We start from the raw sequence: 22,495 nt of genomic DNA, 5'->3' as shown, positions 1-22,495 counted from the left end.
GCGGAGGCGGCGGGCGACTAAAGGAGAAGGCGGAGCGGGAGGCAAAAAGCCTACAGCACCCGGTATTCCCAGGCGGTCTCCCATCCAAGTACTAACCAGGCCCGACCCTGCTTAGCTTCCGAGATCAGACGAGATCGGGCGCGTTCAGGGTGGTATGGCCGTAGACGCAGGAGGGGCCCGCGCGGTGCCTCTTGAGGCCCAGCTTCGCTGGCGCCTGCGCCTTACCGCCATGCCGGCGGCCAGCCCTCTCCGGCAGGGCCCTGCCGCCCGCCCAGGCAGGCGACAGGAGGCCTCGGGGACCCGGGGGTGGCGGAGTGGTGGGCCACCTCGCAGCCCAGGGCGGGCGGGACGCTCCAGGCCCGTCGGCGCTTGGCGCCCCGCCGCAGATCCCGCTCGACGCTCACAGGGACGCGGCCCCGGAGGCTTCAGGGCCCGGCGGCCGCGGTCCCTTGGGCATCCCCCCCTGCCCGCCCACGCGGAGTTAGGCGCAGCCCGGCCACGGCCGGGCCGGCCCTCCGGCCGGGCAGCAGCTGGCCCGAAGCCACTGGGAGCCACCATGGAGTGGGCACGGCCCCTTAGCCCCAGCAAGGCCCCCCCTTGCCCCCACGCCGCCCGCCGAGCACAGGACCCCGGCCCTGGTGGCCGGCAGGCCCGGAGAAGCGGCCCCGGCCCCCGCCCCCGCTCCCGCCCCCGGCCGTGGCGAAACGGCGGAGGGGGGGGCTTTTTCCGGAGGGAGCTGTGGAGAGACACACGGGCAGACAGGGGGCTGCGGCGCGGCTGGGCTCCGGTGGGGGCGGCCAAGTGCAGGTCGAGGGCCTCGCGGGCCGCACGGACGGCACCCCGGCCTGCGGCGGAGTCTGGGTCCGGGCCAGCCACCACGGGAGCGGCTGGGGTGGCGGCTGCCTTCCAGGGCCGCATTCTGGCCGCATGTCCAGCCAGCTCGGCGGGGAGCGATCCCTCCGGCGCGCTGTGTTGGGAGGGACGTGAGGAGGTGAGGCCTGCAGCGGTGCTCAGCGGGGGCGGAGGCGGCCTCGGCCGCGGGCCACTAAATGTCAAGGCGGAGCGGGAGGCAAAAAAGCCTACAGCACTCGGTATTCCCATGTGGTCTCCCATCCAGGTACGAAACAGGCCAGACCCTGATTAGCTTCCGAGATCAGACGAGGTGTGGTGCGTTCAGGGAGGTGTGGCCGTAGAATGCAGCGGGGGCCACGGTGTGCCTCTTGAGGCTTAGCTTCGCTGGTGCTGGCGACTCACCGCCAGCCCGGCAGCCAACCCTCTCCGGCGCGGCCCTGCCGTCCGCCCAGGCAAGCGACAGGAGGCCTCGAGGGCCCGGGGGTGGTGGAGTTGTGGGCGACTTCGCAGCTCAGGTCAGGCGGGACCCTCCAGGCCTGTAGGCGCTTGGCCCTCCGCCCCAGAGCCGCTCAACGCTCACAGGACTTGGCCCCGGAGGCTTAAGGGCCTGTGGCCCTCGGTCCCTTGTGCATTCCCCACCCTGTCAATCCACACAGTGCTAGGCGCAGCCCAGCCACGGCCTGGCCGGCCCTCCTGCCCGACGGCAGTCGGCCCTTAACCCACTGGGAGCCACCATTGAGCCGGCACGGCCCCTTAGCCCCAGCAAGGCCACCCTTGCCCCCACGCCACCCGCCGAGCACAGGACCCGGCGCCTGGTGTCTAGCCAGCCCAGCGAACCGGTCCCAGCCCCCGCCCCCGCTCCCGCCCCCGGCCGTGGCGAAACGGCGGAGCGTGGGCTTTTTCCGGAGGGAGCTGTGGAGATACACACGGGCAGACAGGGGGCTGCGGCGCGGCTGGGCTCCGGTGGGGGCGGCCAAGTGCAGGTCGAGGGCTTCGTGGGCCGCACGGACGGCACCCCGGCCTGCGGCGGAGTCTGGGTCCGGGCCAGCCACCACGGGAGCGGCTGGGGTGGCGGCTGCCTTCCAGGGCCGCCTTCTGGCCGCCTGGCCGGCCAGGCCGGCGCGGAGCGCCCCCTCTGGCGCGCTGTGGTGGGAGGGGCCGGAGGAGGTGGGGCCTGCAGCGCTGCTCGGCGGGGGCGGGGGCGGCGGCGGAGGCGGCGGGCGACTAAAGGAGAAGGCGGAGCGGGAGGCAAAAAGCCTACAGCACCCGGTATTCCCAGGCGGTCTCCCATCCAAGTACTAACCAGGCCCGACCCTGCTTAGCTTCCGCGATCAGACGAGATGGGGCGCGTTCAGGGTGGTATGGCCTTAGAGGGCAGCCGGGGCCACGGGGTGCCTCTTGAGGCTTTGCTTCGCTGGTGCTGGCGACTTGCTCCCTGCTCGGCGGTCAGCCCTCTTCAGCAAGGCCCTGCCGCCCGCCCAGGCTGGCGACAGGAGGCCTCAGGGACCCAGGGGTTGCATAGTCAAGGGCGACCTCGCAGCTCAGGTCAGGCGGGATCCTCCAGGCCCGTAGGTGCTTGGCGCTCCGCCCCAGGTCCCGCTTGATGCTCACAAGGACGTGGCCCCGGAGGCTTAATGTCCCTTGGCCCTAGGTCCCTCGGGCATTACCAACCCTGTCCACTCACGCAGTGCTAGGCACAACCTAGCCGTGGCCGGGCCGGCCCTCCTGCCCGACGGCAGTTGCCCCGAATCCACTGGGAGCCACCATTGTGTTGGCATGGCCCATTACAGCCAGCAAGGCCACACTTGCATCCACGCCAACTGCCGAGCACTGTTCCCGGTGCCTAGTGGTCGGCCGGTTCGGAGAACGAGTCCTGGCCCACGACCCCGCTCCCGCACTCGGCCGTGGCGAAACGGCGGAGGGGGGGCTTTTTCCGGAGGGAGCTGTGGAGAGACACACCGGCAGATAGGTGGCTGCGCCGGGGCTGGGCGCTAGTGGGGGCGGCCAGGTGCAGGTCAAGGGGCTCGCGGGCCGCACGGCCGGCACCCGGGCCTGAGGCGGAGTCTGGGTTCAGGCCAGCCACCCCGGGAGCGGCTGGGATGCGGCTGCCTTCCAGGGCCGCCTTCTGGCCGCCTGGCCGGCCAGGCAGGCGGAGAGCGCCCCCTCTGGCGCGCTGTGGTGGGAGGGGCCGGAGGAGGTGGGGCCTGCAGCGGTGCCCGGCGGGGGCGGGGGCGGGGGCGGGGGCGGAGGCGGCGGGCGACTAAAGGAGAAGGCGGAGCGGGAGGCAAAAAGCCTACAGCACCCGGTATTCCCAGGCGGTCTCCCATCCAAGTACTAACCAGGCCCGACCCTGCTTAGCTTCCGAGATCAGACGAGATCGGGCGCGTTCAGGGTGGTATGGCCGTAGACGCAGGAGGGGCCCGCGCGGTGCCTCTTGAGGCCCAGCTTCGCTGGCGCCTGCGCCTTACCGCCATGCCGGCGGCCAGCCCTCTCCGGCAGGGCCCTGCCGCCCGCCCAGGCAGGCGACAGGAGGCCTCGGGGACCCGGGGGTGGCGGAGTGGTGGGCCACCTCGCAGCCCAGGGCGGGCGGGACGCTCCAGGCCCGTCGGCGCTTGGCGCCCCGCCGCAGATCCCACTCGACGCTCACAGGGACGCGGCCCCGGAGGCTTCAGGGCCCGGCGGCCGCGGTCCCTTGGGCATCCCCCCCTGCCCGCCCACGCGGAGTTAGGCGCAGCCCGGCCACGGCCGGGCCGGCCCTCCGGCCGGGCAGCAGCTGGCCCGAAGCCACTGGGAGCCACCATGGAGTGGGCACGGCCCCTTAGCCCCAGCAAGGCCCCCCCTTGCCCCCACGCCGCCCGCCGAGCACAGGACCCCGGCCCTGGTGGCCGGCAGGCCCGGAGAAGCGGCCCCGGCCCCCGCCCCCGCTCCCGCCCCCGGCCGTGGCGAAACGGCGGAGGGGGGGGCTTTTTCCGGAGGGAGCTGTGGAGAGACACACGGGCAGACAGGGGGCTGCGGCGCGGCTGGGCTCCGGTGGGGGCGGCCAAGTGCAGGTCGAGGGCCTCGCGGGCCGCACGGACGGCACCCCGGCCTGCGGCGGAGTCTGGGTCCGGGCCAGCCACCACGGGAGCGGCTGGGGTGGCGGCTGCCTTCCAGGGCCGCATTCTGGCCGCATGTCCAGCCAGCTCGGCGGGGAGCGATCCCTCCGGCGCGCTGTGTTGGGAGGGACGTGAGGAGGTGAGGCCTGCAGCGGTGCTCAGCGGGGGCGGAGGCGGCCTCGGCCGCGGGCCACTAAATGTCAAGGCGGAGCGGGAGGCAAAAAAGCCTACAGCACTCGGTATTCCCATGTGGTCTCCCATCCAGGTACGAAACAGGCCAGACCCTGATTAGCTTCCGAGATCAGACGAGGTGTGGTGCGTTCAGGGAGGTGTGGCCGTAGAATGCAGCGGGGGCCACGGTGTGCCTCTTGAGGCTTAGCTTCGCTGGTGCTGGCGACTCACCGCCAGCCCGGCAGCCAACCCTCTCCGGCGCGGCCCTGCCGTCCGCCCAGGCAAGCGACAGGAGGCCTCGAGGGCCCGGGGGTGGTGGAGTTGTGGGCGACTTCGCAGCTCAGGTCAGGCGGGACCCTCCAGGCCTGTAGGCGCTTGGCCCTCCGCCCCAGAGCCGCTCAACGCTCACAGGACTTGGCCCCGGAGGCTTAAGGGCCTGTGGCCCTCGGTCCCTTGTGCATTCCCCACCCTGTCAATCCACACAGTGCTAGGCGCAGCCCAGCCACGGCCTGGCCGGCCCTCCTGCCCGACGGCAGTCGGCCCTTAACCCACTGGGAGCCACCATTGAGCCGGCACGGCCCCTTAGCCCCAGCAAGGCCACCCTTGCCCCCACGCCACCCGCCGAGCACAGGACCCGGCGCCTGGTGTCTAGCCAGCCCAGCGAACCGGTCCCAGCCCCCGCCCCCGCTCCCGCCCCCGGCCGTGGCGAAACGGCGGAGGGTGGGCTTTTTCCGGAGGGAGCTGTGGAGATACACACGGGCAGACAGGGGGCTGCGGCGCGGCTGGGCTCCGGTGGGGGCGGCCAAGTGCAGGTCGAGGGCTTCGTGGGCCGCACGGACGGCACCCCGGCCTGCGGCGGAGTCTGGGTCCGGGCCAGCCACCACGGGAGCGGCTGGGGTGGCGGCTGCCTTCCAGGGCCGCCTTCTGGCCGCCTGGCCGGCCAGGCCGGCGCGGAGCGCCCCCTCTGGCGCGCTGTGGTGGGAGGGGCCGGAGGAGGTGGGGCCTGCAGCGCTGCTCGGCGGGGGCGGGGGCGGCGGCGGAGGCGGCGGGCGACTAAAGGAGAAGGCGGAGCGGGAGGCAAAAAGCCTACAGCACCCGGTATTCCCAGGCGGTCTCCCATCCAAGTACTAACCAGGCCCGACCCTGCTTAGCTTCCGCGATCAGACGAGATGGGGCACGTTCAGGGTGGTATGGCCTTAGAGGGCAGCCGGGGCCACGGGGTGCCTCTTGAGGCTTTGCTTCGCTGGTGCTGGCGACTTGCTCCCTGCTCGGCGGTCAGCCCTCTTCAGCAAGGCCCTGCCGCCCGCCCAGGCTGGCGACAGGAGGCCTCAGGGACCCAGGGGTTGCATAGTCAAGGGCGACCTCGCAGCTCAGGTCAGGCGGGATCCTCCAGGCCCGTAGGTGCTTGGCGCTCCGCCCCAGGTCCCGCTTGATGCTCACAAGGACGTGGCCCCGGAGGCTTAATGTCCCTTGGCCCTAGGTCCCTCGGGCATTACCAACCCTGTCCACTCACGCAGTGCTAGGCACAACCTAGCCGTGGCCGGGCCGGCCCTCCTGCCCGACGGCAGTTGCCCCGAATCCACTGGGAGCCACCATTGTGTTGGCATGGCCCATTACAGCCAGCAAGGCCACACTTGCATCCACGCCAACTGCCGAGCACTGTTCCCGGTGCCTAGTGGTCGGCCGGTTCGGAGAACGAGTCCTGGCCCACGACCCCGCTCCCGCACTCGGCCGTGGCGAAACGGCGGAGGGGGGGCTTTTTCCGGAGGGAGCTGTGGAGAGACACACCGGCAGATAGGTGGCTGCGCCGGGGCTGGGCGCTAGTGGGGGCGGCCAGGTGCAGGTCAAGGGGCTCGCGGGCCGCACGGCCGGCACCCGGGCCTGAGGCGGAGTCTGGGTTCAGGCCAGCCACCCCGGGAGCGGCTGGGATGCGGCTGCCTTCCAGGGCCGCCTTCTGGCCGCCTGGCCGGCCAGGCAGGCGGAGAGCGCCCCCTCTGGCGCGCTGTGGTGGGAGGGGCCGGAGGAGGTGGGGCCTGCAGCGGTGCCCGGCGGGGGCGGGGGCGGGGGCGGGGGCGGAGGCGGCGGGCGACTAAAGGAGAAGGCGGAGCGGGAGGCAAAAAGCCTACAGCACCCGGTATTCCCAGGCGGTCTCCCATCCAAGTACTAACCAGGCCCGACCCTGCTTAGCTTCCGAGATCAGACGAGATCGGGCGCGTTCAGGGTGGTATGGCCGTAGACGCAGGAGGGGCCCGCGCGGTGCCTCTTGAGGCCCAGCTTCGCTGGCGCCTGCGCCTTACCGCCATGCCGGCGGCCAGCCCTCTCCGGCAGGGCCCTGCCGCCCGCCCAGGCAGGCGACAGGAGGCCTCGGGGACCCGGGGGTGGCGGAGTGGTGGGCCACCTCGCAGCCCAGGGCGGGCGGGACGCTCCAGGCCCGTCGGCGCTTGGCGCCCCGCCGCAGATCCCGCTCGACGCTCACAGGGACGCGGCCCCGGAGGCTTCAGGGCCCGGCGGCCGCGGTCCCTTGGGCATCCCCCCCTGCCCGCCCACGCGGAGTTAGGCGCAGCCCGGCCACGGCCGGGCCGGCCCTCCGGCCGGGCAGCAGCTGGCCCGAAGCCACTGGGAGCCACCATGGAGTGGGCACGGCCCCTTAGCCCCAGCAAGGCCCCCCCTTGCCCCCACGCCGCCCGCCGAGCACAGGACCCCGGCCCTGGTGGCCGGCAGGCCCGGAGAAGCGGCCCCGGCCCCCGCCCCCGCTCCCGCCCCCGGCCGTGGCGAAACGGCGGAGGGGGGGGCTTTTTCCGGAGGGAGCTGTGGAGAGACACACGGGCAGACAGGGGGCTGCGGCGCGGCTGGGCTCCGGTGGGGGCGGCCAAGTGCAGGTCGAGGGCCTCGCGGGCCGCACGGACGGCACCCCGGCCTGCGGCGGAGTCTGGGTCCGGGCCAGCCACCACGGGAGCGGCTGGGGTGGCGGCTGCCTTCCAGGGCCGCATTCTGGCCGCATGTCCAGCCAGCTCGGCGGGGAGCGATCCCTCCGGCGCGCTGTGTTGGGAGGGACGTGAGGAGGTGAGGCCTGCAGCGGTGCTCAGCGGGGGCGGAGGCGGCCTCGGCCGCGGGCCACTAAATGTCAAGGCGGAGCGGGAGGCAAAAAAGCCTACAGCACTCGGTATTCCCATGTGGTCTCCCATCCAGGTACGAAACAGGCCAGACCCTGATTAGCTTCCGAGATCAGACGAGGTGTGGTGCGTTCAGGGAGGTGTGGCCGTAGAATGCAGCGGGGGCCACGGTGTGCCTCTTGAGGCTTAGCTTCGCTGGTGCTGGCGACTCACCGCCAGCCCGGCAGCCAACCCTCTCCGGCGCGGCCCTGCCGTCCGCCCAGGCAAGCGACAGGAGGCCTCGAGGGCCCGGGGGTGGTGGAGTTGTGGGCGACTTCGCAGCTCAGGTCAGGCGGGACCCTCCAGGCCTGTAGGCGCTTGGCCCTCCGCCCCAGAGCCGCTCAACGCTCACAGGACTTGGCCCCGGAGGCTTAAGGGCCTGTGGCCCTCGGTCCCTTGTGCATTCCCCACCCTGTCAATCCACACAGTGCTAGGCGCAGCCCAGCCACGGCCTGGCCGGCCCTCCTGCCCGACGGCAGTCGGCCCTTAACCCACTGGGAGCCACCATTGAGCCGGCACGGCCCCTTAGCCCCAGCAAGGCCACCCTTGCCCCCACGCCACCCGCCGAGCACAGGACCCGGCGCCTGGTGTCTAGCCAGCCCAGCGAACCGGTCCCAGCCCCCGCCCCCGCTCCCGCCCCCGGCCGTGGCGAAACGGCGGAGCGTGGGCTTTTTCCGGAGGGAGCTGTGGAGATACACACGGGCAGACAGGGGGCTGCGGCGCGGCTGGGCTCCGGTGGGGGCGGCCAAGTGCAGGTCGAGGGCTTCGTGGGCCGCACGGACGGCACCCCGGCCTGCGGCGGAGTCTGGGTCCGGGCCAGCCACCACGGGAGCGGCTGGGGTGGCGGCTGCCTTCCAGGGCCGCCTTCTGGCCGCCTGGCCGGCCAGGCCGGCGCGGAGCGCCCCCTCTGGCGCGCTGTGGTGGGAGGGGCCGGAGGAGGTGGGGCCTGCAGCGCTGCTCGGCGGGGGCGGGGGCGGCGGCGGAGGCGGCGGGCGACTAAAGGAGAAGGCGGAGCGGGAGGCAAAAAGCCTACAGCACCCGGTATTCCCAGGCGGTCTCCCATCCAAGTACTAACCAGGCCCGACCCTGCTTAGCTTCCGCGATCAGACGAGATGGGGCACGTTCAGGGTGGTATGGCCTTAGAGGGCAGCCGGGGCCACGGGGTGCCTCTTGAGGCTTTGCTTCGCTGGTGCTGGCGACTTGCTCCCTGCTCGGCGGTCAGCCCTCTTCAGCAAGGCCCTGCCGCCCGCCCAGGCTGGCGACAGGAGGCCTCAGGGACCCAGGGGTTGCATAGTCAAGGGCGACCTCGCAGCTCAGGTCAGGCGGGATCCTCCAGGCCCGTAGGTGCTTGGCGCTCCGCCCCAGGTCCCGCTTGATGCTCACAAGGACGTGGCCCCGGAGGCTTAATGTCCCTTGGCCCTAGGTCCCTCGGGCATTACCAACCCTGTCCACTCACGCAGTGCTAGGCACAACCTAGCCGTGGCCGGGCCGGCCCTCCTGCCCGACGGCAGTTGCCCCGAATCCACTGGGAGCCACCATTGTGTTGGCATGGCCCATTACAGCCAGCAAGGCCACACTTGCATCCACGCCAACTGCCGAGCACTGTTCCCGGTGCCTAGTGGTCGGCCGGTTCGGAGAACGAGTCCTGGCCCACGACCCCGCTCCCGCACTCGGCCGTGGCGAAACGGCGGAGGGGGGGCTTTTTCCGGAGGGAGCTGTGGAGAGACACACCGGCAGATAGGTGGCTGCGCCGGGGCTGGGCGCTAGTGGGGGCGGCCAGGTGCAGGTCAAGGGGCTCGCGGGCCGCACGGCCGGCACCCGGGCCTGAGGCGGAGTCTGGGTTCAGGCCAGCCACCCCGGGAGCGGCTGGGATGCGGCTGCCTTCCAGGGCCGCCTTCTGGCCGCCTGGCCGGCCAGGCAGGCGGAGAGCGCCCCCTCTGGCGCGCTGTGGTGGGAGGGGCCGGAGGAGGTGGGGCCTGCAGCGGTGCCCGGCGGGGGCGGGGGCGGGGGCGGGGGCGGAGGCGGCGGGCGACTAAAGGAGAAGGCGGAGCGGGAGGCAAAAAGCCTACAGCACCCGGTATTCCCAGGCGGTCTCCCATCCAAGTACTAACCAGGCCCGACCCTGCTTAGCTTCCGAGATCAGACGAGATCGGGCGCGTTCAGGGTGGTATGGCCGTAGACGCAGGAGGGGCCCGCGCGGTGCCTCTTGAGGCCCAGCTTCGCTGGCGCCTGCGCCTTACCGCCATGCCGGCGGCCAGCCCTCTCCGGCAGGGCCCTGCCGCCCGCCCAGGCAGGCGACAGGAGGCCTCGGGGACCCGGGGGTGGCGGAGTGGTGGGCCACCTCGCAGCCCAGGGCGGGCGGGACGCTCCAGGCCCGTCGGCGCTTGGCGCCCCGCCGCAGATCCCGCTCGACGCTCACAGGGACGCGGCCCCGGAGGCTTCAGGGCCCGGCGGCCGCGGTCCCTTGGGCATCCCCCCCTGCCCGCCCACGCGGAGTTAGGCGCAGCCCGGCCACGGCCGGGCCGGCCCTCCGGCCGGGCAGCAGCTGGCCCGAAGCCACTGGGAGCCACCATGGAGTGGGCACGGCCCCTTAGCCCCAGCAAGGCCCCCCCTTGCCCCCACGCCGCCCGCCGAGCACAGGACCCCGGCCCTGGTGGCCGGCAGGCCCGGAGAAGCGGCCCCGGCCCCCGCCCCCGCTCCCGCCCCCGGCCGTGGCGAAACGGCGGAGGGGGGGGCTTTTTCCGGAGGGAGCTGTGGAGAGACACACGGGCAGACAGGGGGCTGCGGCGCGGCTGGGCTCCGGTGGGGGCGGCCAAGTGCAGGTCGAGGGCCTCGCGGGCCGCACGGACGGCACCCCGGCCTGCGGCGGAGTCTGGGTCCGGGCCAGCCACCACGGGAGCGGCTGGGGTGGCGGCTGCCTTCCAGGGCCGCATTCTGGCCGCATGTCCAGCCAGCTCGGCGGGGAGCGATCCCTCCGGCGCGCTGTGTTGGGAGGGACGTGAGGAGGTGAGGCCTGCAGCGGTGCTCAGCGGGGGCGGAGGCGGCCTCGGCCGCGGGCCACTAAATGTCAAGGCGGAGCGGGAGGCAAAAAAGCCTACAGCACTCGGTATTCCCATGTGGTCTCCCATCCAGGTACGAAACAGGCCAGACCCTGATTAGCTTCCGAGATCAGACGAGGTGTGGTGCGTTCAGGGAGGTGTGGCCGTAGAATGCAGCGGGGGCCACGGTGTGCCTCTTGAGGCTTAGCTTCGCTGGTGCTGGCGACTCACCGCCAGCCCGGCAGCCAACCCTCTCCGGCGCGGCCCTGCCGTCCGCCCAGGCAAGCGACAGGAGGCCTCGAGGGCCCGGGGGTGGTGGAGTTGTGGGCGACTTCGCAGCTCAGGTCAGGCGGGACCCTCCAGGCCTGTAGGCGCTTGGCCCTCCGCCCCAGAGCCGCTCAACGCTCACAGGACTTGGCCCCGGAGGCTTAAGGGCCTGTGGCCCTCGGTCCCTTGTGCATTCCCCACCCTGTCAATCCACACAGTGCTAGGCGCAGCCCAGCCACGGCCTGGCCGGCCCTCCTGCCCGACGGCAGTCGGCCCTTAACCCACTGGGAGCCACCATTGAGCCGGCACGGCCCCTTAGCCCCAGCAAGGCCACCCTTGCCCCCACGCCACCCGCCGAGCACAGGACCCGGCGCCTGGTGTCTAGCCAGCCCAGCGAACCGGTCCCAGCCCCCGCCCCCGCTCCCGCCCCCGGCCGTGGCGAAACGGCGGAGCGTGGGCTTTTTCCGGAGGGAGCTGTGGAGATACACACGGGCAGACAGGGGGCTGCGGCGCGGCTGGGCTCCGGTGGGGGCGGCCAAGTGCAGGTCGAGGGCTTCGTGGGCCGCACGGACGGCACCCCGGCCTGCGGCGGAGTCTGGGTCCGGGCCAGCCACCACGGGAGCGGCTGGGGTGGCGGCTGCCTTCCAGGGCCGCCTTCTGGCCGCCTGGCCGGCCAGGCCGGCGCGGAGCGCCCCCTCTGGCGCGCTGTGGTGGGAGGGGCCGGAGGAGGTGGGGCCTGCAGCGCTGCTCGGCGGGGGCGGGGGCGGCGGCGGAGGCGGCGGGCGACTAAAGGAGAAGGCGGAGCGGGAGGCAAGAAGCCTACAGCACCCGGTATTCCCAGGCGGTCTCCCATCCAAGTACTAACCAGGCCCGACCCTGCTTAGCTTCCGCGATCAGACGAGATGGGGCGCGTTCAGGGTGGTATGGCCTTAGAGGGCAGCCGGGGCCACGGGGTGCCTCTTGAGGCTTTGCTTCGCTGGTGCTGGCGACTTGCTCCCTGCTCGGCGGTCAGCCCTCTTCAGCAAGGCCCTGCCGCCCGCCCAGGCTGGCGACAGGAGGCCTCAGGGACCCAGGGGTTGCATAGTCAAGGGCGACCTCGCAGCTCAGGTCAGGCGGGATCCTCCAGGCCCGTAGGTGCTTGGCGCTCCGCCCCAGGTCCCGCTTGATGCTCACAAGGACGTGGCCCCGGAGGCTTAATGTCCCTTGGCCCTAGGTCCCTCGGGCATTACCAACCCTGTCCACTCACGCAGTGCTAGGCACAACCTAGCCGTGGCCGGGCCGGCCCTCCTGCCCGACGGCAGTTGCCCCGAATCCACTGGGAGCCACCATTGTGTTGGCATGGCCCATTACAGCCAGCAAGGCCACACTTGCATCCACGCCAACTGCCGAGCACTGTTCCCGGTGCCTAGTGGTCGGCCGGTTCGGAGAACGAGTCCTGGCCCACGACCCCGCTCCCGCACTCGGCCGTGGCGAAACGGCGGAGGGGGGGCTTTTTCCGGAGGGAGCTGTGGAGAGACACACCGGCAGATAGGTGGCTGCGCCGGGGCTGGGCGCTAGTGGGGGCGGCCAGGTGCAGGTCAAGGGGCTCGCGGGCCGCACGGCCGGCACCCGGGCCTGAGGCGGAGTCTGGGTTCAGGCCAGCCACCCCGGGAGCGGCTGGGATGCGGCTGCCTTCCAGGGCCGCCTTCTGGCCGCCTGGCCGGCCAGGCAGGCGGAGAGCGCCCCCTCTGGCGCGCTGTGGTGGGAGGGGCCGGAGGAGGTGGGGCCTGCAGCGGTGCCCGGCGGGGGCGGGGGCGGGGGCGGGGGCGGAGGCGGCGGGCGACTAAAGGAGAAGGCGGAGCGGGAGGCAAAAAGCCTACAGCACCCGGTATTCCCAGGCGGTCTCCCATCCAAGTACTAACCAGGCCCGACCCTGCTTAGCTTCCGAGATCAGACGAGATCGGGCGCGTTCAGGGTGGTATGGCCGTAGACGCAGGAGGGGCCCGCGCGGTGCCTCTTGAGGCCCAGCTTCGCTGGCGCCTGCGCCTTACCGCCATGCCGGCGGCCAGCCCTCTCCGGCAGGGCCCTGCCGCCCGCCCAGGCAGGCGACAGGAGGCCTCGGGGACCCGGGGGTGGCGGAGTGGTGGGCCACCTCGCAGCCCAGGGCGGGCGGGACGCTCCAGGCCCGTCGGCGCTTGGCGCCCCGCCGCAGATCCCGCTCGACGCTCACAGGGACGCGGCCCCGGAGGCTTCAGGGCCCGGCGGCCGCGGTCCCTTGGGCATCCCCCCCTGCCCGCCCACGCGGAGTTAGGCGCAGCCCGGCCACGGCCGGGCCGGCCCTCCGGCCGGGCAGCAGCTGGCCCGAAGCCACTGGGAGCCACCATGGAGTGGGCACGGCCCCTTAGCCCCAGCAAGGCCCCCCCTTGCCCCCACGCCGCCCGCCGAGCACAGGACCCCGGCCCTGGTGGCCGGCAGGCCCGGAGAAGCGGCCCCGGCCCCCGCCCCCGCTCCCGCCCCCGGCCGTGGCGAAACGGCGGAGGGGGGGGCTTTTTCCGGAGGGAGCTGTGGAGAGACACACGGGCAGACAGGGGGCTGCGGCGCGGCTGGGCTCCGGTGGGGGCGGCCAAGTGCAGGTCGAGGGCCTCGCGGGCCGCACGGACGGCACCCCGGCCTGCGGCGGAGTCTGGGTCCGGGCCAGCCACCACGGGAGCGGCTGGGGTGGCGGCTGCCTTCCAGGGCCGCATTCTGGCCGCATGTCCAGCCAGCTCGGCGGGGAGCGATCCCTCCGGCGCGCTGTGTTGGGAGGGACGTGAGGAGGTGAGGCCTGCAGCGGTGCTCAGCGGGGGCGGAGGCGGCCTCGGCCGCGGGCCACTAAATGTCAAGGCGGAGCGGGAGGCAAAAAAGCCTACAGCACTCGGTATTCCCATGTGGTCTCCCATCCAGGTACGAAACAGGCCAGACCCTGATTAGCTTCCGAGATCAGACGAGGTGTGGTGCGTTCAGGGAGGTGTGGCCGTAGAATGCAGCGGGGGCCACGGTGTGCCTCTTGAGGCTTAGCTTCGCTGGTGCTGGCGACTCACCGCCAGCCCGGCAGCCAACCCTCTCCGGCGCGGCCCTGCCGTCCGCCCAGGCAAGCGACAGGAGGCCTCGAGGGCCCGGGGGTGGTGGAGTTGTGGGCGACTTCGCAGCTCAGGTCAGGCGGGACCCTCCAGGCCTGTAGGCGCTTGGCCCTCCGCCCCAGAGCCGCTCAACGCTCACAGGACTTGGCCCCGGAGGCTTAAGGGCCTGTGGCCCTCGGTCCCTTGTGCATTCCCCACCCTGTCAATCCACACAGTGCTAGGCGCAGCCCAGCCACGGCCTGGCCGGCCCTCCTGCCCGACGGCAGTCGGCCCTTAACCCACTGGGAGCCACCATTGAGCCGGCACGGCCCCTTAGCCCCAGCAAGGCCACCCTTGCCCCCACGCCACCCGCCGAGCACAGGACCCGGCGCCTGGTGTCTAGCCAGCCCAGCGAACCGGTCCCAGCCCCCGCCCCCGCTCCCGCCCCCGGCCGTGGCGAAACGGCGGAGCGTGGGCTTTTTCCGGAGGGAGCTGTGGAGATACACACGGGCAGACAGGGGGCTGCGGCGCGGCTGGGCTCCGGTGGGGGCGGCCAAGTGCAGGTCGAGGGCTTCGTGGGCCGCACGGACGGCACCCCGGCCTGCGGCGGAGTCTGGGTCCGGGCCAGCCACCACGGGAGCGGCTGGGGTGGCGGCTGCCTTCCAGGGCCGCCTTCTGGCCGCCTGGCCGGCCAGGCCGGCGCGGAGCGCCCCCTCTGGCGCGCTGTGGTGGGAGGGGCCGGAGGAGGTGGGGCCTGCAGCGCTGCTCGGCGGGGGCGGGGGCGGCGGCGGAGGCGGCGGGCGACTAAAGGAGAAGGCGGAGCGGGAGGCAAAAAGCCTACAGCACCCGGTATTCCCAGGCGGTCTCCCATCCAAGTACTAACCAGGCCCGACCCTGCTTAGCTTCCGCGATCAGACGAGATGGGGCACGTTCAGGGTGGTATGGCCTTAGAGGGCAGCCGGGGCCACGGGGTGCCTCTTGAGGCTTTGCTTCGCTGGTGCTGGCGACTTGCTCCCTGCTCGGCGGTCAGCCCTCTTCAGCAAGGCCCTGCCGCCCGCCCAGGCTGGCGACAGGAGGCCTCAGGGACCCAGGGGTTGCATAGTCAAGGGCGACCTCGCAGCTCAGGTCAGGCGGGATCCTCCAGGCCCGTAGGTGCTTGGCGCTCCGCCCCAGGTCCCGCTTGATGCTCACAAGGACGTGGCCCCGGAGGCTTAATGTCCCTTGGCCCTAGGTCCCTCGGGCATTACCAACCCTGTCCACTCACGCAGTGCTAGGCACAACCTAGCCGTGGCCGGGCCGGCCCTCCTGCCCGACGGCAGTTGCCCCGAATCCACTGGGAGCCACCATTGTGTTGGCATGGCCCATTACAGCCAGCAAGGCCACACTTGCATCCACGCCAACTGCCGAGCACTGTTCCCGGTGCCTAGTGGTCGGCCGGTTCGGAGAACGAGTCCTGGCCCACGACCCCGCTCCCGCACTCGGCCGTGGCGAAACGGCGGAGGGGGGGCTTTTTCCGGAGGGAGCTGTGGAGAGACACACCGGCAGATAGGTGGCTGCGCCGGGGCTGGGCGCTAGTGGGGGCGGCCAGGTGCAGGTCAAGGGGCTCGCGGGCCGCACGGCCGGCACCCGGGCCTGAGGCGGAGTCTGGGTTCAGGCCAGCCACCCCGGGAGCGGCTGGGATGCGGCTGCCTTCCAGGGCCGCCTTCTGGCCGCCTGGCCGGCCAGGCAGGCGGAGAGCGCCCCCTCTGGCGCGCTGTGGTGGGAGGGGCCGGAGGAGGTGGGGCCTGCAGCGGTGCCCGGCGGGGGCGGGGGCGGGGGCGGGGGCGGAGGCGGCGGGCGACTAAAGGAGAAGGCGGAGCGGGAGGCAAAAAGCCTACAGCACCCGGTATTCCCAGGCGGTCTCCCATCCAAGTACTAACCAGGCCCGACCCTGCTTAGCTTCCGAGATCAGACGAGATCGGGCGCGTTCAGGGTGGTATGGCCGTAGACGCAGGAGGGGCCCGCGCGGTGCCTCTTGAGGCCCAGCTTCGCTGGCGCCTGCACCTTACCGCCATGCCGGCGGCCAGCCCTCTCCGGCAGGGCCCTGCCGCCCGCCCAGGCAGGCGACAGGAGGCCTCGGGGACCCGGGGGTGGCGGAGTGGTGGGCCACCTCGCAGCCCAGGGCGGGCGGGACGCTCCAGGCCCGTCGGCGCTTGGCGCCCCGCCGCAGATCCCGCTCGACGCTCACAGGGACGCGGCCCCGGAGGCTTCAGGGCCCGGCGTCCGCGGTCCCTTGGGCATCCCCCCCTGCCCGCCCACGCGGAGTTAGGCGCAGCCCGGCCACGGCCGGGCCGGCCCTCCGGCCGGGCAGCAGCTGGCCCGAAGCCACTGGGAGCCACCATGGAGTGGGCACGGCCCCTTAGCCCCAGCAAGGCCCCCCCTTGCCCCCACGCCGCCCGCCGAGCACAGGACCCCGGCCCTGGTGGCCGGCAGGCCCGGAGAAGCGGCCCCGGCCCCCGCCCCCGCTCCCGCCCCCGGCCGTGGCGAAACGGCGGAGGGGGGGGCTTTTTCCGGAGGGAGCTGTGGAGAGACACACGGGCAGACAGGGGGCTGCGGCGCGGCTGGGCTCCGGTGGGGGCGGCCAAGTGCAGGTCGAGGGCCTCGCGGGCCGCACGGACGGCACCCCGGCCTGCGGCGGAGTCTGGGTCCGGGCCAGCCACCACGGGAGCGGCTGGGGTGGCGGCTGCCTTCCAGGGCCGCATTCTGGCCGCATGTCCAGCCAGCTCGGCGGGGAGCGATCCCTCCGGCGCGCTGTGTTGGGAGGGACGTGAGGAGGTGAGGCCTGCAGCGGTGCTCAGCGGGGGCGGAGGCGGCCTCGGCCGCGGGCCACTAAATGTCAAGGCGGAGCGGGAGGCAAAAAAGCCTACAGCACTCGGTATTCCCATGTGGTCTCCCATCCAGGTACGAAACAGGCCAGACCCTGATTAGCTTCCGAGATCAGACGAGGTGTGGTGCGTTCAGGGAGGTGTGGCCGTAGAATGCAGCGGGGGCCACGGTGTGCCTCTTGAGGCTTAGCTTCGCTGGTGCTGGCGACTCACCGCCAGCCCGGCAGCCAACCCTCTCCGGCGCGGCCCTGCCGTCCGCCCAGGCAAGCGACAGGAGGCCTCGAGGGCCCGGGGGTGGTGGAGTTGTGGGCGACTTCGCAGCTCAGGTCAGGCGGGACCCTCCAGGCCTGTAGGCGCTTGGCCCTCCGCCCCAGAGCCGCTCAACGCTCACAGGACTTGGCCCCGGAGGCTTAAGGGCCTGTGGCCCTCGGTCCCTTGTGCATTCCCCACCCTGTCAATCCACACAGTGCTAGGCGCAGCCCAGCCACGGCCTGGCCGGCCCTCCTGCCCGACGGCAGTCGGCCCTTAACCCACTGGGAGCCACCATTGAGCCGGCACGGCCCCTTAGCCCCAGCAAGGCCACCCTTGCCCCCACGCCACCCGCCGAGCACAGGACCCGGCGCCTGGTGTCTAGCCAGCCCAGCGAACCGGTCCCAGCCCCCGCCCCCGCTCCCGCCCCCGGCCGTGGCGAAACGGCGGAGGGTGGGCTTTTTCCGGAGGGAGCTGTGGAGATACACACGGGCAGACAGGGGGCTGCGGCGCGGCTGGGCTCCGGTGGGGGCGGCCAAGTGCAGGTCGAGGGCTTCGTGGGCCGCACGGACGGCACCCCGGCCTGCGGCGGAGTCTGGGTCCGGGCCAGCCACCACGGGAGCGGCTGGGGTGGCGGCTGCCTTCCAGGGCCGCCTTCTGGCCGCCTGGCCGGCCAGGCCGGCGCGGAGCGCCCCCTCTGGCGCGCTGTGGTGGGAGGGGCCGGAGGAGGTGGGGCCTGCAGCGCTGCTCGGCGGGGGCGGGGGCGGCGGCGGAGGCGGCGGGCGACTAAAGGAGAAGGCGGAGCGGGAGGCAAGAAGCCTACAGCACCCGGTATTCCCAGGCGGTCTCCCATCCAAGTACTAACCAGGCCCGACCCTGCTTAGCTTCCGCGATCAGACGAGATGGGGCGCGTTCAGGGTGGTATGGCCTTAGAGGGCAGCCGGGGCCACGGGGTGCCTCTTGAGGCTTTGCTTCGCTGGTGCTGGCGACTTGCTCCCTGCTCGGCGGTCAGCCCTCTTCAGCAAGGCCCTGCCGCCCGCCCAGGCTGGCGACAGGAGGCCTCAGGGACCCAGGGGTTGCATAGTCAAGGGCGACCTCGCAGCTCAGGTCAGGCGGGATCCTCCAGGCCCGTAGGTGCTTGGCGCTCCGCCCCAGGTCCCGCTTGATGCTCACAAGGACGTGGCCCCGGAGGCTTAATGTCCCTTGGCCCTAGGTCCCTCGGGCATTACCAACCCTGTCCACTCACGCAGTGCTAGGCACAACCTAGCCGTGGCCGGGCCGGCCCTCCTGCCCGACGGCAGTTGCCCCGAATCCACTGGGAGCCACCATTGTGTTGGCATGGCCCATTACAGCCAGCAAGGCCACACTTGCATCCACGCCAACTGCCGAGCACTGTTCCCGGTGCCTAGTGGTCGGCCGGTTCGGAGAACGAGTCCTGGCCCACGACCCCGCTCCCGCACTCGGCCGTGGCGAAACGGCGGAGGGGGGGCTTTTTCCGGAGGGAGCTGTGGAGAGACACACCGGCAGATAGGTGGCTGCGCCGGGGCTGGGCGCTAGTGGGGGCGGCCAGGTGCAGGTCAAGGGGCTCGCGGGCCGCACGGCCGGCACCCGGGCCTGAGGCGGAGTCTGGGTTCAGGCCAGCCACCCCGGGAGCGGCTGGGATGCGGCTGCCTTCCAGGGCCGCCTTCTGGCCGCCTGGCCGGCCAGGCAGGCGGAGAGCGCCCCCTCTGGCGCGCTGTGGTGGGAGGGGCCGGAGGAGGTGGGGCCTGCAGCGGTGCCCGGCGGGGGCGGGGGCGGGGGCGGGGGCGGAGGCGGCGGGCGACTAAAGGAGAAGGCGGAGCGGGAGGCAAAAAGCCTACAGCACCCGGTATTCCCAGGCGGTCTCCCATCCAAGTACTAACCAGGCCCGACCCTGCTTAGCTTCCGAGATCAGACGAGATCGGGCGCGTTCAGGGTGGTATGGCCGTAGACGCAGGAGGGGCCCGCGCGGTGCCTCTTGAGGCCCAGCTTCGCTGGCGCCTGCGCCTTACCGCCATGCCGGCGGCCAGCCCTCTCCGGCAGGGCCCTGCCGCCCGCCCAGGCAGGCGACAGGAGGCCTCGGGGACCCGGGGGTGGCGGAGTGGTGGGCCACCTCGCAGCCCAGGGCGGGCGGGACGCTCCAGGCCCGTCGGCGCTTGGCGCCCCGCCGCAGATCCCGCTCGACGCTCACAGGGACGCGGCCCCGGAGGCTTCAGGGCCCGGCGGCCGCGGTCCCTTGGGCATCCCCCCCTGCCCGCCCACGCGGAGTTAGGCGCAGCCCGGCCACGGCCGGGCCGGCCCTCCGGCCGGGCAGCAGCTGGCCCGAAGCCACTGGGAGCCACCATGGAGTGGGCACGGCCCCTTAGCCCCAGCAAGGCCCCCCCTTGCCCCCACGCCGCCCGCCGAGCACAGGACCCCGGCCCTGGTGGCCGGCAGGCCCGGAGAAGCGGCCCCGGCCCCCGCCCCCGCTCCCGCCCCCGGCCGTGGCGAAACGGCGGAGGGGGGGGCTTTTTCCGGAGGGAGCTGTGGAGAGACACACGGGCAGACAGGGGGCTGCGGCGCGGCTGGGCTCCGGTGGGGGCGGCCAAGTGCAGGTCGAGGGCCTCGCGGGCCGCACGGACGGCACCCCGGCCTGCGGCGGAGTCTGGGTCCGGGCCAGCCACCACGGGAGCGGCTGGGGTGGCGGCTGCCTTCCAGGGCCGCATTCTGGCCGCATGTCCAGCCAGCTCGGCGGGGAGCGATCCCTCCGGCGCGCTGTGTTGGGAGGGACGTGAGGAGGTGAGGCCTGCAGCGGTGCTCAGCGGGGGCGGAGGCGGCCTCGGCCGCGGGCCACTAAATGTCAAGGCGGAGCGGGAGGCAAAAAAGCCTACAGCACTCGGTATTCCCATGTGGTCTCCCATCCAGGTACGAAACAGGCCAGACCCTGATTAGCTTCCGAGATCAGACGAGGTGTGGTGCGTTCAGGGAGGTGTGGCCGTAGAATGCAGCGGGGGCCACGGTGTGCCTCTTGAGGCTTAGCTTCGCTGGTGCTGGCGACTCACCGCCAGCCCGGCAGCCAACCCTCTCCGGCGCGGCCCTGCCGTCCGCCCAGGCAAGCGACAGGAGGCCTCGAGGGCCCGGGGGTGGTGGAGTTGTGGGCGACTTCGCAGCTCAGGTCAGGCGGGACCCTCCAGGCCTGTAGGCGCTTGGCCCTCCGCCCCAGAGCCGCTCAACGCTCACAGGACTTGGCCCCGGAGGCTTAAGGGCCTGTGGCCCTCGGTCCCTTGTGCATTCCCCACCCTGTCAATCCACACAGTGCTAGGCGCAGCCCAGCCACGGCCTGGCCGGCCCTCCTGCCCGACGGCAGTCGGCCCTTAACCCACTGGGAGCCACCATTGAGCCGGCACGGCCCCTTAGCCCCAGCAAGGCCACCCTTGCCCCCACGCCACCCGCCGAGCACAGGACCCGGCGCCTGGTGTCTAGCCAGCCCAGCGAACCGGTCCCAGCCCCCGCCCCCGCTCCCGCCCCCGGCCGTGGCGAAACGGCGGAGCGTGGGCTTTTTCCGGAGGGAGCTGTGGAGATACACACGGGCAGACAGGGGGCTGCGGCGCGGCTGGGCTCCGGTGGGGGCGGCCAAGTGCAGGTCGAGGGCTTCGTGGGCCGCACGGACGGCACCCCGGCCTGCGGCGGAGTCTGGGTCCGGGCCAGCCACCACGGGAGCGGCTGGGGTGGCGGCTGCCTTCCAGGGCCGCCTTCTGGCCGCCTGGCCGGCCAGGCCGGCGCGGAGCGCCCCCTCTGGCGCGCTGTGGTGGGAGGGGCCGGAGGAGGTGGGGCCTGCAGCGCTGCTCGGCGGGGGCGGGGGCGGCGGCGGAGGCGGCGGGCGACTAAAGGAGAAGGCGGAGCGGGAGGCAAGAAGCCTACAGCACCCGGTATTCCCAGGCGGTCTCCCATCCAAGTACTAACCAGGCCCGACCCTGCTTAGCTTCCGCGATCAGACGAGATGGGGCGCGTTCAGGGTGGTATGGCCTTAGAGGGCAGCCGGGGCCACGGGGTGCCTCTTGAGGCTTTGCTTCGCTGGTGCTGGCGACTTGCTCCCTGCTCGGCGGTCAGCCCTCTTCAGCAAGGCCCTGCCGCCCGCCCAGGCTGGCGACAGGAGGCCTCAGGGACCCAGGGGTTGCATAGTCAAGGGCGACCTCGCAGCTCAGGTCAGGCGGGATCCTCCAGGCCCGTAGGTGCTTGGCGCTCCGCCCCAGGTCCCGCTTGATGCTCACAAGGACGTGGCCCCGGAGGCTTAATGTCCCTTGGCCCTAGGTCCCTCGGGCATTACCAACCCTGTCCACTCACGCAGTGCTAGGCACAACCTAGCCGTGGCCGGGCCGGCCCTCCTGCCCGACGGCAGTTGCCCCGAATCCACTGGGAGCCACCATTGTGTTGGCATGGCCCATTACAGCCAGCAAGGCCACACTTGCATCCACGCCAACTGCCGAGCACTGTTCCCGGTGCCTAGTGGTCGGCCGGTTCGGAGAACGAGTCCTGGCCCACGACCCCGCTCCCGCACTCGGCCGTGGCGAAACGGCGGAGGGGGGGCTTTTTCCGGAGGGAGCTGTGGAGAGACACACCGGCAGATAGGTGGCTGCGCCGGGGCTGGGCGCTAGTGGGGGCGGCCAGGTGCAGGTCAAGGGGCTCGCGGGCCGCACGGCCGGCACCCGGGCCTGAGGCGGAGTCTGGGTTCAGGCCAGCCACCCCGGGAGCGGCTGGGATGCGGCTGCCTTCCAGGGCCGCCTTCTGGCCGCCTGGCCGGCCAGGCAGGCGGAGAGCGCCCCCTCTGGCGCGCTGTGGTGGGAGGGGCCGGAGGAGGTGGGGCCTGCAGCGGTGCCCGGCGGGGGCGGGGGCGGGGGCGGGGGCGGAGGCGGCGGGCGACTAAAGGAGAAGGCGGAGCGGGAGGCAAAAAGCCTACAGCACCCGGTATTCCCAGGCGGTCTCCCATCCAAGTACTAACCAGGCCCGACCCTGCTTAGCTTCCGAGATCAGACGAGATCGGGCACGTTCAGGGTGGTATGGCCGTAGACGCAGGAGGGGCCCGCGCGGTGCCTCTTGAGGCCCAGCTTCGCTGGCGCCTGCGCCTTACCGCCATGCCGGCGGCCAGCCCTCTCCGGCAGGGCCCTGCCGCCCGCCCAGGCAGGCGACAGGAGGCCTCGGGGACCCGGGGGTGGCGGAGTGGTGGGCCACCTCGCAGCCCAGGGCGGGCGGGACGCTCCAGGCCCGTCGGCGCTTGGCGCCCCGCCGCAGATCCCGCTCGACGCTCACAGGGACGCGGCCCCGGAGGCTTCAGGGCCCGGCGGCCGCGGTCCCTTGGGCATCCCCCCCTGCCCGCCCACGCGGAGTTAGGCGCAGCCCGGCCACGGCCGGGCCGGCCCTCCGGCCGGGCAGCAGCTGGCCCGAAGCCACTGGGAGCCACCATGGAGTGGGCACGGCCCCTTAGCCCCAGCAAGGCCCCCCCTTGCCCCCACGCCGCCCGCCGAGCACAGGACCCCGGCCCTGGTGGCCGGCAGGCCCGGAGAAGCGGCCCCGGCCCCCGCCCCCGCTCCCGCCCCCGGCCGTGGCGAAACGGCGGAGGGGGGGGCTTTTTCCGGAGGGAGCTGTGGAGAGACACACGGGCAGACAGGGGGCTGCGGCGCGGCTGGGCTCCGGTGGGGGCGGCCAAGTGCAGGTCGAGGGCCTCGCGGGCCGCAC

General features: G+C 72.7%; 8 non-coding genes and 14 pseudogenes across 8 annotated transcripts; all 22 read right to left on the bottom strand.

The window, feature by feature from the left end:
* Positions 1–47: 47 nt before the first annotated feature.
* On the bottom strand, positions 48–166 carry LOC133083849 (5S ribosomal RNA). Its single transcript, XR_009699312.1, has one exon. It is a non-coding gene; the product is annotated as a 5S ribosomal RNA (ribosomal RNA).
* Positions 167–1,076: 910 nt separating this feature from the next.
* LOC133083837 (5S ribosomal RNA) lies at positions 1,077–1,195 on the bottom strand (annotated as a pseudogene).
* A 911-nt stretch (positions 1,196–2,106) lies between these two features.
* LOC133083865 (5S ribosomal RNA) lies at positions 2,107–2,225 on the bottom strand (annotated as a pseudogene).
* Positions 2,226–3,142: 917 nt separating this feature from the next.
* On the bottom strand, positions 3,143–3,261 carry LOC133083848 (5S ribosomal RNA). The gene has a single exon (XR_009699311.1). It is a non-coding gene; the product is annotated as a 5S ribosomal RNA (ribosomal RNA).
* A 910-nt stretch (positions 3,262–4,171) lies between these two features.
* On the bottom strand, positions 4,172–4,290 carry LOC133083836 (5S ribosomal RNA; annotated as a pseudogene).
* A 911-nt stretch (positions 4,291–5,201) lies between these two features.
* Positions 5,202–5,320, bottom strand: LOC133083877 (5S ribosomal RNA; annotated as a pseudogene).
* A 917-nt stretch (positions 5,321–6,237) lies between these two features.
* On the bottom strand, positions 6,238–6,356 carry LOC133083847 (5S ribosomal RNA). The gene has a single exon (XR_009699310.1). It is a non-coding gene; the product is annotated as a 5S ribosomal RNA (ribosomal RNA).
* A 910-nt stretch (positions 6,357–7,266) lies between these two features.
* Positions 7,267–7,385, bottom strand: LOC133083892 (5S ribosomal RNA; annotated as a pseudogene).
* A 911-nt stretch (positions 7,386–8,296) lies between these two features.
* Positions 8,297–8,415, bottom strand: LOC133083876 (5S ribosomal RNA; annotated as a pseudogene).
* A 917-nt stretch (positions 8,416–9,332) lies between these two features.
* LOC133083846 (5S ribosomal RNA) lies at positions 9,333–9,451 on the bottom strand. The gene has a single exon (XR_009699309.1). It is a non-coding gene; the product is annotated as a 5S ribosomal RNA (ribosomal RNA).
* A 910-nt stretch (positions 9,452–10,361) lies between these two features.
* LOC133083890 (5S ribosomal RNA) lies at positions 10,362–10,480 on the bottom strand (annotated as a pseudogene).
* A 911-nt stretch (positions 10,481–11,391) lies between these two features.
* LOC133083863 (5S ribosomal RNA) lies at positions 11,392–11,510 on the bottom strand (annotated as a pseudogene).
* A 917-nt stretch (positions 11,511–12,427) lies between these two features.
* Positions 12,428–12,546, bottom strand: LOC133083845 (5S ribosomal RNA). The gene has a single exon (XR_009699308.1). It is a non-coding gene; the product is annotated as a 5S ribosomal RNA (ribosomal RNA).
* A 910-nt stretch (positions 12,547–13,456) lies between these two features.
* LOC133083889 (5S ribosomal RNA) lies at positions 13,457–13,575 on the bottom strand (annotated as a pseudogene).
* Positions 13,576–14,486: 911 nt separating this feature from the next.
* LOC133083874 (5S ribosomal RNA) lies at positions 14,487–14,605 on the bottom strand (annotated as a pseudogene).
* A 917-nt stretch (positions 14,606–15,522) lies between these two features.
* On the bottom strand, positions 15,523–15,641 carry LOC133083844 (5S ribosomal RNA). The gene has a single exon (XR_009699307.1). It is a non-coding gene; the product is annotated as a 5S ribosomal RNA (ribosomal RNA).
* Positions 15,642–16,551: 910 nt separating this feature from the next.
* LOC133083888 (5S ribosomal RNA) lies at positions 16,552–16,670 on the bottom strand (annotated as a pseudogene).
* Positions 16,671–17,581: 911 nt separating this feature from the next.
* Positions 17,582–17,700, bottom strand: LOC133083862 (5S ribosomal RNA; annotated as a pseudogene).
* A 917-nt stretch (positions 17,701–18,617) lies between these two features.
* On the bottom strand, positions 18,618–18,736 carry LOC133083843 (5S ribosomal RNA). Its single transcript, XR_009699306.1, has one exon. It is a non-coding gene; the product is annotated as a 5S ribosomal RNA (ribosomal RNA).
* Positions 18,737–19,646: 910 nt separating this feature from the next.
* Positions 19,647–19,765, bottom strand: LOC133083887 (5S ribosomal RNA; annotated as a pseudogene).
* A 911-nt stretch (positions 19,766–20,676) lies between these two features.
* LOC133083861 (5S ribosomal RNA) lies at positions 20,677–20,795 on the bottom strand (annotated as a pseudogene).
* A 917-nt stretch (positions 20,796–21,712) lies between these two features.
* On the bottom strand, positions 21,713–21,831 carry LOC133083856 (5S ribosomal RNA). Its single transcript, XR_009699318.1, has one exon. It is a non-coding gene; the product is annotated as a 5S ribosomal RNA (ribosomal RNA).
* Positions 21,832–22,495: the final 664 nt, after the last annotated feature.

This window comes from Eubalaena glacialis, unplaced genomic scaffold (assembly GCF_028564815.1).
Source record: "Eubalaena glacialis isolate mEubGla1 unplaced genomic scaffold, mEubGla1.1.hap2.+ XY scaffold_797, whole genome shotgun sequence".
NCBI classification, from domain to species: Eukaryota; Metazoa; Chordata; class Mammalia; order Artiodactyla; family Balaenidae; genus Eubalaena; species Eubalaena glacialis.
This window is presented reverse-complemented; position numbering and strand designations above follow the sequence as displayed.